The sequence below is a fragment of the Salvelinus namaycush genome, unplaced genomic scaffold (assembly GCF_016432855.1).
Source record: "Salvelinus namaycush isolate Seneca unplaced genomic scaffold, SaNama_1.0 Scaffold1379, whole genome shotgun sequence".
NCBI classification, from domain to species: Eukaryota; Metazoa; Chordata; class Actinopteri; order Salmoniformes; family Salmonidae; genus Salvelinus; species Salvelinus namaycush.
The window spans coordinates 47,501-59,746 of record NW_024058096.1 but is presented as its reverse complement, the minus strand read 5'-3'; the positions used below and the strand labels follow the sequence as shown (position 1 = coordinate 59,746).

The 12,246-nt window shown below is 46.8% G+C and overlaps 1 pseudogene; it reads left to right on the top strand.

The window, feature by feature from the left end:
- The first annotated feature begins 1,703 nt into the window (after positions 1-1,703).
- Positions 1,704-12,246, top strand: part of LOC120036512 — a 13,329-nt pseudogene continuing 2,786 nt past the window's right edge.

Genomic DNA, 12,246 nt, shown 5'->3' with positions numbered 1-12,246 from the left:
GTCCAAGCGGGCCTCCCTATGGTCTTCTTAAATATGTTTTAGCTCAGCGATAGCCACACCTGATTCAACTAATGATCAAGAGCTTAAGTAGTTGTGGGGGACTCCCGACGGTACTGGGGTTAAGAAACACTGTCAATATTTTATTTTTTTTACTAGGTAAGTCAGTTAAGAACAATTTCTTATTTTCAATGACGGCCTAGGAACAGTGGGTTAACTGTTCAGGGGCAGAACGACAGATTTGTACCTTGTCAGCTCGGGGATTTGAACTTGCAACCTTTCAGTTACTAATCCAACGCTCTAACTACTAGGCTACCTCATGGGAAAGAGCATTTCCAACGATCACACAACTTAATATTTATCTTAATATTACATAATAAACAAGATTTAATTTTCAGTCTTTAATGAATCCTGTAATAATGGGAATCTCAATATTCTGTCAATCATTGCCTGATGTAATTTTAATGGGGGCATTTTGATGAATCATTTTAAAATAACATACATTGGATTACATCAGTTTATAATAGACAATACAAGGAAATCCTGTAATTGAGGGGTGATTCACATCCCCCAGTCTAACTCTGCAAAAGATTCAACTGGGGTGCCAGCCTCTTCATGTGGCTAGCAGATGCCACGTGTGTTGGACGCCCGTAGCGCAATCCGGCCAAGGTCCTCCAGGCAAATGTGGAGAAGCGTGCCGGGCAGGTGCCGGCTCTGTCGATGTACCCCGAGGCGATGTGGTGGAGCCGTTTTGCACCAAACGTGTGATAGTGTCCCGGCATTACCTGGTCCACCTGCCTCACTATCCACCAGCCCACCAGGCGCTCACAGCTACTGACGTAGTCGCTGACCCGGCTGGTGGGCAGCCAGTCGAACCATGGCTCCGTCATAGACACGTCCCCGTCTGAACAGCATCTTGTTGTCCCCGTCGTGCAGGCAGATGCTTCCCCGGGAGTGGCCGGGCATGTGCAGCAACCGTTAGCTGCCTGTCGCCCAGGTTGATGAAATCACCTGAGGGAGAGCAAGGAGAGAGAGACGGGGAAAATGGACTCATTGAGCAATAAGATATTCCAACTGCATTGCAGCACTGACACAGCAGAAGTGTATTGACTGGCGCACAAATTACACAGGGATTAGGACGCTAGGTGGGGAGAGTTTGCTCCAACTTTGCCAAGTGAGCAGCAATGAGTGAAAATGAACAAGACGGGTCAAAAGACCTGCTATGATGAAGAATATGGTTCAGGAGTGTTGTGTGTGTGTGGTGTGTGTGTGTGTGTGTGTCGTGTGTTGTGTGTGTGTGTGTGTGTGTGTTGTGTGTGTGTGTGTGTGTGTGTGTGTGTGTGTGTGTGTGTGTGTGTGTGTGTGTGTGTGTGTGTGTGTGTGTGTGTGTGTGTGTGTGAGCTGTGCTGTGCGTGCTTGTTTGTTTTAGACGTCTTCATGGGTCCAAATTCCAAAATGGACCTGGAGCTTTCCCATCCGGACCTGATATGCATCTGTTTTTTTTTTAAATATAGAGATCGTTCCAAACGGACCTGAGGACAGCTAGAGCCGTTCCGTACAGACCTGGTCGGATCCAGATGCGGTCCTTCTCCTTTAACTTTTAATTCTGTCATTTTAATTCCATCTTCCATTGATTCGTGTAGATATCTTCAAACTTTTGCCACACACAGAGCGAGGCTCTACGGCTGTAGCTTATTTAAGCAATAATGCCCAAGCAGGTGAGGTATATGGCCAATATACCACGGGCTAAGAGCTGTTCTTATGGACACAGCGCTTAGCCGTGGTATATTGGCCATATATCAAAGCCTCAAGGTGCCTTATTGCTATTATAAACGGGTTACCAACGTCATTAGAGCAGTAAAAATAAATGTTTTGTCATACCCATGGTAAACGGTACGATATACCACAGCTGTAGTCAATCAGCATTAACGGCTCGAACCACCCAGTTTATAATGCCGCTTTGATGACTCATGATTGGTCAACAACAAGCTACACGCTCCACTCTTGTATTTGTATTTATTAAGGATCTTTTCCTGGGGTGCAGCAACATTAAGGCAGTTATATACAAAAACTAAATATTACATGACTACATGTCATAATACTTTTCACAACACATTAAGTGTGTGCCATCAGGCCACTACTCTAGTACCACATACAATACATGACCAAATGTATGTGGACACCTGCTCATCGAACATCTCATTCCAAAATCTTACTCATTAATATGGAGTTGGTCCCCCCTTTGCTGCTATAACAGCCTCCATTCTTCTGGGAAGGATTTCCACTAGATGTTGGAACCTTGCTGTGGGGACTTGCTTCCATTCAACCACAAGAGCATTAGTGAGGCTGGGCACTGATGTTGGGCGATTAGTCCTGGCTCGCAGTCGGCGTTCCAATTCATCCCAAAGGTGTTCGATGGGGTTGAGGTCAGGGCTCTGTGCAGGCCAGTCAAGTTCTCCCACACCGATCTCAACCAATCATTTCTGTACGGACCTCGCTTTGTGCACGGGGGCATTGTCATGCTGAAATAGGAAAGGGCCTTCCACCAAACTGTTGCCACAAAGTTGGAAGCACAGAATCGTCTAGAATGTCATTGTATGCTGTATCGTTAAGATTTCCCTTCACTGGAACTAAGGGGCCCGAACCATGAAAAACAGCACCAGACCATTATTCCTCATCTACCAAACTTTACAGTTGGCATTATGATATCGGGCAGGTATGTTCTCCTGGCATCCGCCAAATCTAGATTCATCCGTCGGACTGCAAGATGGGGAAGCGTGTTTCATCACTCCAGAGAACGTGTTTTCACTGCTCCAGAGTCCAATGGCGGCGAGCTTTACACCACTCCAGCCAATGCTTGGCATTGCGCATGGTGATCTTAGCATTGTGTGCAACTGAGGACAGACTATTTTTACACGTGCTGCACGCTTCAACAGTCAGTCGTCCCGTTCTGTGAGCTTGTGTGGCCTACCACCTCGCATCCGAGACGTTGTTGCTCCTAGACGTTTCCACTTCACAATAACAGCACTTACAGTTGACCGGGGCAGCTCTAGTAGGGCAGACATTTGACAAACTTGTTGGAAAGGTGGCATTCTATGACGCTGCCACGTTGAAAGTCACTGAGCTCTTCAGTAAGGCCATTCTACTGCCAATGTTTGTCTATGGAGATTGCATGGCGGTGTGCTCAATTTTATACACCAGTCAGCAATGGGTATGGCTGAAATAGCCAAATCCACTATTGAAGTGATGTCCACACACTGTTGTATATATAGTTTATCTACAATACAAAATCCATGTGTATGTGTGTGTGTAGAGTGTGTGTGTTATCATGTGTGTATGTATCATGTGTATGTGGGTGTCTGTGCCGGTGTGAAAAGCAAGAGAGCAGCATAAATTATAAAATGTAGGCGCTCTCTCTCTCTCTCTCTCTACTGCAGCAGTCACGGTTCTCCTGGCCCTGCCCCTCCCTCTCCTGGCCCTGCCTCTCCCTCTCCTGGCCCTGCCTCTCCCTCTCCTGGCCCTGCCCCTCCTTCACTCCCTCCCTCTCCTGGCCCTGCCTCTCCCTCTCCTGGCCCTGCCCCTCCTTCGCTCCCTCCCTCTCCCTCTCCTGGCCCTGCCCCTCCCTCTTCTGGCCCTGCCTCTCCCTCTCCTGGCCCTGCCTCTCCCTCTCCTGGCCCTGCCCCTCCTTCGCTCCCTCCCTCTCCCTCTCCTGGCCCTGCCTCTCCCTCTCCTGGCCCTGCCCCTCCTTCGCTCCCTCCCTCTCCCTCTTCTGGCCCTGCCTCTCCCTCTTCTGGCCCTGCCTCTCCCTCTCCTGGCCCTGCCTCTCCCTCTCCTGGCCCTGCCTCTCCCTCTCCTGGCCCTGCCCCTCCTTCGCTCCCTCCCTCTCCCTCTCCTGGCCCTGCCCCTCCCTCTTCTGGCCCTGCCCCTCCCTCTCCTGGCCCTGCCTCTCCCTCTCCTGGCCCTGCCCCTCCTTCGCTCCCTCCCTCTCCCTCTCCTGGCCCTGCCTCTCCCTCTCCTGGCCCTGCCCCTCCTTCGCTCCCTCCCTCTCCCTCTTCTGGCCCTGCCCCTCCCTCGCTCCCTCCCTCGCCTACCCCTGCCCCTCACTCCCTCCCTCTCCTGGCCCTGTCCCTTACACTCTCTCTCTCTCTCTCTCTCTCTCTCTCTCTCTCTCTCTCTCTGTCCTGGCCCTGCCCCTTACTCCCTCCCTCTCTCTCTCTCCTGGCCCTACCCCTCGCTCCCTCCCTCCCTCTCCTGCCGTTGATTTTGCTAATTTATTAAAAAAAAAAAACTTAAATCACATTTACATAAGTATTCAGACCCTTTTATCATTACTTTGTTGAAGCACTTTTGGCAGCGATTACAACGTCAAGTCTTCTAGGTTATGATGCTACAAGCTTTGCACACCTGTATTTGGCGAGTTTCTCCCATTCTTCTCAAGCTCTGTCAGGTTGGATGGGGAGCGTCGCTGCACAGCTATTTTCAGGTTTTTCCAGAGATTTTCCATCGGGTTCAAGTCTGGGCTCTGGCTCGGCCATTCAAGGACATTCAGAGACTTGTCCTGATGCCACTCCTGCGTTGTCTTGGCTGTGTGCTTAGGGTCGCTGTCTTGTTGGAAGTTGAACCTTCGCCCCAGTCTGAGTTCCTAACCTGCTCCAGAGCACTTTTCATCAAGGATCTCTCTGTACTTTGCGCCTTTCATCTTTTCCTTGATCTTGACTAGTCTCCCAGTCCCTGCCACTGAAAAACATCCCCACAGCATGATGCTTCCACCACCATGCTTCACCGTAGGGATGGTACCAGATTTCCTCCAGACATGACATTTGGCATTCAGGCCAAAGAGTTCAATCTTGGTTTCATCAGACCAGAGAATCTTGTTTCACTGGTGCCTTTCGTGTGCCTTTTACTGAGGAGTGGCTTCTGTCTGGTCACTCTACCACAAAGGCCTTATTGGTGGAGTCCTGCAAAGATGGTTGTCCTTCTGGAAGGTTCTCCCATCTCCACAGAGGAACTCAGGAGCTCTGTTAGAGTGATCATCGGGTTCTTGCTCACCTCCCTGACCAAGGCCCTTCTCCCCGATTGCTCAGTTTGGCTGGACTGCCAGCTCTAGGAAGAGTCTTGGTGTTTCCAAACTTCTTCCATTTAAGAACGAAGGAGGCCACTGTGTTCTTGGGGACCTTCAATGCTGCAGAAATGTTTTGGTACCGTTCCCCAGATATGTGCCTCGACACAATCCTGTCACAGACAATTCCTTCGATCTCATGGCTTGGTTTTTGCTCTGACATGCACTGTCAACTGTGGGATCTTATATAGACAGGTGTGTATGTTAAATGATTAAGCATCTTGGTGTCTGCGTGCCGGAGGGGAGGCAGAAGGGCGTAAGGGCATATTTACAACTTCTTCCTGACTACTCTATGCCCCGACCGACCCACGCCTCACCGCACAGAGACACCAGAACGCTTTCAGGGATACACTCCACTAATGGGCCCACGAGAGAGAGAGACACACACACACACACACACACACACACACACACACACACACACACACACACACACACACACACACACACACACACACACACACACACACACACACACACACACACACACACACACACGTTTGCCCTCTCTCTCCCATAAACACAAACGCTCTTCTTCACAGTCATTGTCACATTTAAATTGAACTGTCACACTTACCCTCTTGTTACAGTCTCACTCCACACTCAAAGACCAACCCTGTTCCAGTCAGTAAAATGTCCTAACCCATCTCTCCCTCCCTCTCTCTCTGCCTGCAGGACAGTAACATCCAGAAGAAGATAGACCATGAGATCCGGATGCGTGACGGGGCCTGTAAGCTGCTGGCTGCCTGCTCCCAGAGAGACCAGGCCCTAGAGGCCTCCAAGAGCCTGCTCACCTGCAACATCCGCATCATGGCCTTCATGTCAGAGCTGCAGAGGATGAAGGAGGCCCAGGTCATGCAGAGGGTCGCACTAAGGTCAGAGGGTAAACGGGCAAGGCAAGGGGGCGGGGTAGGAACTTAGAGGCGCATAAATGGAGGTATACCCATAGGGTGAAGGGTTTAATGTGTTCTAAGTGTGCAATTGAGCAGGGTTTACAATTAGAATTTCCGTTGTCATCCTCTTCTTTCTGTCTCTACTAGGTCAGCGGATGCAGGGCCCACGGACGACAGACTACCCTGTAAAGGAAAGGTGGCCATCTCAGGTAGGCCCCAGGTGTGTGTGTGTGTGTGTGTGTGTGTGTGTGTGTGTGTGTGTGTGTGTGTGTGTGTGTGTGTGTGTGTGTGGTGTGTGTGTGTGTGTGTGTGTGTGTGTGTGTGTGTGTGTGTGTGTGTGTGTGTGTGTGTTTACCTATGTAAAGGAAAGATGCATGTCTACCCAATAGCAGAGCTTCATGTAGTCCACTTCATCAGCCCCAGGCCCTGACACCCTGTCTCATCTCCTATTATGCCATGCATATGCTGTCCGTCATGCTGAGGGGGGCAGGCTCATGATAAGCAAGATCGTCTCTGGGTCTCTTAGCCACCCCCCAAGGAGGACCCCGCACTAGGGAGGGGTGAGGGTATGTGGGTTATGGAAAGGGTGAATTTTAAAGGGTGAGGGATAAGGGGTTAGGCTGGGTGTAAGGGGGGAGAGGGAGGACTGGGTTTGGGGGGAGAGGGAGGACTGGGTTTGGGGGGAGAGGGAGGACTGGGTTTGGGGGGAGAGGGAGGACTGGGTTTGGGGGGAGGGAGGACTGGGTTTGGGGGAGAGGGAGGACTGGGTTTGGGGGGAGAGGGAGGACTGGGTTTGGGGGGAGAGGGAGGAATGGGTTTGGTGGGGAGAGGGAGGAATGGGTTTAGGGGGGGATGGTTTGGGTTTGGGGGGAGAGGGAGGACTGGGCTTGGGGGGAGAGGGAGGACTGTGTTTGGGGGGAGAGAAGGAATGGGTTGGGGGGGGATGGGTTTGGGGGGAGAGGGAGGACTGGGCTTGGAGGGAGGACTGGTTTGGGGGGAGAGAAGGAATGGGTTGGGGGGATGGGTTTGGGGGAGAGGGAGGACTGGGCTTGGGGGGAGAGGGAGGACTGGGCTTGGGTGGGAGAGGGAGGACTGTGTTTGGGGAAGAGAAGGAATGGGTTGGGGGGGGAATGGGTTTGGGGGAGAGGGAGGAATGGGTTTGGGGGGATAAGGAATGAACGGGTGAGGATGACGTTAGGGGGGGAGGGAATGAGGGGGTGAGGATTTAAACATTTTATTGTTTAAAGAAATTATGCAAAAGAGGTGGCAAACAAGTTATGCTGCTCAGCTGATTGGTTGACATATTGTCAATGGAGAAATGTTGTGACTAAACTTAACACAAAGAAAAATAACTTGTATTACCAAATAAAGATAAATTACATAAAACACAATGGAAAAATACTTTGGAGTACCTTAAATGATACCATGGGCAGAAAACCTAATTAATCTCCATCGTTCATTGAAGGTGATGGGTCATTTATAACAAAACCTTTCGATATTGCCAATCATTTCAATGACTATTTCACTACTAAAGTGGAAACACTCAGACATGAAATGACAACATTGAACAGTGAACCATCATATTTTTTGTATAAAAGATCTAATAATGAAAGAAGAGGATTGCTGTTTTTATTTTGGTCAAGTCCGTGTGGGAGAGGTGGAAAAGCTATTGATGGGAAACTGTTGAGAATGGTAGCAGACTGTGTTAAAATATACTCAGCAAAAACAAGAAATGTTCCTTTTTCAGGACCAAGTCTTTCAAAGATAATTTGTAAAATCCAAATAACTTCACAGATATTCATTGTAAAGGGTTTAAACACTGTTTCCCATGCTTGTTTAATGAACCATAAACAATTAATGAACATGCACATGTGGAATGGTCGTTAAGACACTAACAGCTTACAGACGGTAGGCAATTAAGGTCACAGTTATGAAAACTTAGGACACTAAAGAGGCCTTTCTACTGACTCTGAAAAACACCAAAAGAAAGATGCCCAGGGTCCCTGCTCATCTGTGTGAACGTGCCTTAGGCATGCTGCAAGGAGGCATGAGGACTGCAGATGTGTCCAGGGCAATAAATTGTAATGTCTGTACTGTGAGACGCCTAAGGCAGCGCTACAGGGAGACAGGTTTGACAGTGATCGTCCTCACAGTGGCAGACCACGTGTAACAACACCTGCACAGGATCGGTACATCTGAATGTTACACCTGCGGATGGGTACAGGATGGCAACAACAACTGCCCGAGTTACACCAGGAATGCACAATCCCTCCATCAGTGCTCAGACTTTCCGCAATAGGCTGAGAGAGGCTCAACCGAGGGCTTGTAGGCCTGTTGTAAGGCAGGTCCTCACCAGACATTCACGGTAACAACGTTGCCTATGGGCACAAACCCATCGTCGCTGGACCAGACAGGACTGGCAAAAAGTGCTCTTCACTGACGAGTTGCGGTTTTGTCTCACCAGGGGTGATAGTCGGATTCGCGTTTATCGTCGAAGGAATGAGCGTTACACCGAGCCCTGTACTCTGGAGCGGGATCGATTTGGAGGGTGGAGGGTCCGTCATGGTCTGGGGCGGGTGTCTTGTCACAGCATCATCAGACTATTTACACAATATTTACAAATGTTAAGTTTGCTAAAAATAAACGCAGTTGACCGTGAGAGGATGTTTCATTTTTTACATGTCATTTAGCAGACGCTTTTATCCAAAATGACTTAGTCAGGCGTGCATTTCTTTTTTTTAAATGTATTTATGGTCCTGGTATTCGAACCACAATCTTGGCATTGCAAGCACCATGCTCTACCAACGGAGCCGTATTACCACCCCTATTTGCTATATCTTTACCAAACGTATAGGAGAGTGTGTCCACAGGCATGGAAGGAAGCTAAAGTAATTCCACTGCCTAAAAATAGTAAAGCACCCTTTGCTGGCTCTAACAGCGCCAATCAGTTTGCTGGCCTATTCTTAGTAAATTGATGGAGAGGATTGTGTTTGACCAAATACAATGCTATTTTTCAGACAAGTAACTACTGACTTTTGTCGTGTCTTTGGCTATGCCGGATTAAGTGATATGACATGCTATTCTATAAAATCCTTTCTCTGTAATTAATATTACCTGATTGAGCTAATCATGTAAATGTAATTAACTAGAAAGTTGTGGCACCACGAAATAATATTTATAGAGCTGTTATCTTCCGAATAAACTCTTAAAGACCTAGTAATATTTTACATCAATGGCAGTCAATGTAATCGTCACATTATTTCAGTCTCATCTGAAAGTTGTAAATTCTTGGTTATCTTCACGAACCCTGGCTAACAAGTTGAATCAGCAATACAAAATTGGGTTTAATTATTTATTTACTAAATACCTAACTAATCACACAGAATTACATATACACAGAATGAATCATACCTTGATTACCAATTATGTCATAAAGGAAAACGTCCCTGGTGGGTTGGGTTTGAGTGAAAGAGCGGGAAGACTGAGGAACAAAGGGAGAAGCTGTGCTATCGTAAATACAATATCCTATGCATTCTAAATTACCGCCCATTTGGAAAAGGAAAATGCAATAAATATTTACTCTGAGCTGCGCTTCAATAGGTTGGTGGTAGATGGAAGGCCGTGTTGCCCAACAGAGTCCTTTGTCCTTTGAAGAGTGTCTCTGGTGGTGAACGGGATACGTTGTAGTGTCGTCGTTGTGTGGTAGACGGGATTACTCTGTCTGTCCTTTCCTAGCCCACATTTACAGCTGCTGTTGCTAACTCAACGGCTAGGATGTCTCACTTCTTTAGTGAATAAGAGTTCAAAGTTCATACCATTCACAACCAAAGCTCACGCTGAGGTTGGCTTAGTTCTGTAGTTGACATGTTAGTCCTTTTTAACGTATGGACCGTCGTCCTCGGAACAGGAGGTTACATTTTTGTCAAGGGCTTTAAATAGTGGAGGGAGAAGGGTGTGTTTTCATAGTTTTATAACCCATGTCTCTTCACAGGGGCGGGCCACTGATTAGCAGAGCCCTAACCTTATGAAAACCCAAATCTCTCATTTGGAAGCTAAAATTACATTTAATCTTTTCACCAATAATTTTAAATTCAAAGATTTAAATTGCTCAACAATTCCATGTGAATCTGATAACTCTGTGTAGACTTTCCACTGTAGAGTTTGTCATCCTATCATTGATGAGAATGTCTCAGATGACAACCGAACTGACATCATATTCATTAAGTACCAACGCATATGTTCAACTGGTCGGATTACGAAAATATGGTACATTTCCCCCCCAACTTCTTTGATGTTCCCAGACTCTGTTTAACAAAGGCTATTCAAGAGTCCCTCTGTAGAGTCAAGAGAGAGAGGGAAGGGAGAAGTTATTTATGGGGGGGGGGTCATAAACCTTACCCACAGGCCAGTGTCATGACACTTTCATCATGGGTATAGAGGGCACTCAACTACTACTGCACTGACTTAGATGACTGATGATTGGTTAATGGTAATGGATAATAAGTTGGAGCTATATTGTTAGGTTTCAGTGCAGCCTTTGATGTTATTGATTATAAATAGAAAAAACAAACTTGCAGTGGCTTTACATCACCTGTCATCACATGGTTGGAGAGTTATTTATCCCCCCCAAAAAACAGAGAATATTATTCAATGGAAGCTTCTCTGACATCAGATATGTACAGTGCGGTGTCCCTCAGGGCAGTTGCCTTGGAACGTTACTCTTCTCTATTTTTACAAATTATTTGCCACTGGTCTTACACAAAGCTAGAATGAGTATGTATGCGGCTGATTCCACACTCTACATGTCAGCACCCAAAACCAGTGAGCTCACTGAAATTTGTGTTTGATTCAAAATATTTAGTACGTTGACATGCACAGTAATAATTCGATATTCAACTGATTATGTCAGTAGGCAGATTATGCAATAGTCATGTAAACACCTTATTCTACTTATCTTAATCGGCGTACGGTCAAAATCGAAATAAGCATCTGCTGATTAAAACACCTGGTTTTCTGGGCAATCTTTTGAATTATCAGGACGTGTAAACATCTTAATGGGCATTCCAGTGGTGTATCTGATCTGCCAGCACCGGGAGCTCAAATCTCTCTCTTTAGCGCGAGTGAAGTGAGTTCGGAACTGGATGTACATGTCTTAGAAGTAGTTTTCACAAACAAACATATATTATGTCCGAAACTCAGAACAAATATGCTTCCCAAAAATAACATGGTCGCTGTGGTAGAACGTTTAGTTTGATTGGCAATTTTCGGCATTGATCAGAGTGCCATCAGGTAGCCTGATTTCAGATGTGTCCATGTAAACAGGATTATTAAAGAAATCGTTCTTCTTCCAAAGCATTTAAATGTTATAATCAAACTATTATATTAATCTGAGTATCCACAATAGTCTCATTATTGTTTGCATGTGAACATACTCCTACTCATTAAAGGGTGTGATCATTGCGCAAGTTGAGGAAGCCAAACTTCTAGGTATAACATTGGATGGTCAGTTATCATGGGCAGTGGTCTGTTATACAATATATTTTTTAGACAAAAGTCAACTGTACTAGTTGTTCAGGCTTTGGTCCTATCTTGATAACTGTCTGGTAATATGGTCATGTACTGCAAAGAAAGACCTAGCAAACCTGCAGCTGGCTCAAAACAGAGCAGCACACCTTTCCCTTAACACACCCATCATTTTTTGTTGTTGTATTGTTTGTATAATGTTTTAGTTGCATTGTTTGGATATCGTTGTATTTTACATTTGTGTGACTTTCCTTGTCTATCAATGTTTTGTTACTTGCCATGTTTTTTGTGGACCCTACGAAGTGTAGCTGCTGCTTCGGCAAAAGCTAATGGGGATCATAATAAACTAAACGAAATAAAAGGATGAGGGTGGGAGTAGAAAGGAAAATAGGTAATTAAAGGATTATGATGAACTGCGCTGGCTCAGTGGGAGGACAGGAGGACAGAGGGCTCTGAGGCCTGTCTGTCTGCTTCGGACTGCTCTCAGATAGAGGGGCACACACACACACAAAGGGAGTTGTTGAGTTGATGAACAGAAGTTGTGACTTATCATTGATTGACTGGGTAGACAGGAAGCCATTTAGCTAGTAAGCTCAGTTCAGAGCATGGACTATGTTAGACTAGACATCCACTGTACAGAAATTCATCATACACACACAAGCGCGCGCACACACACACAGATCACACACCACACACACACAGATCACACACCAC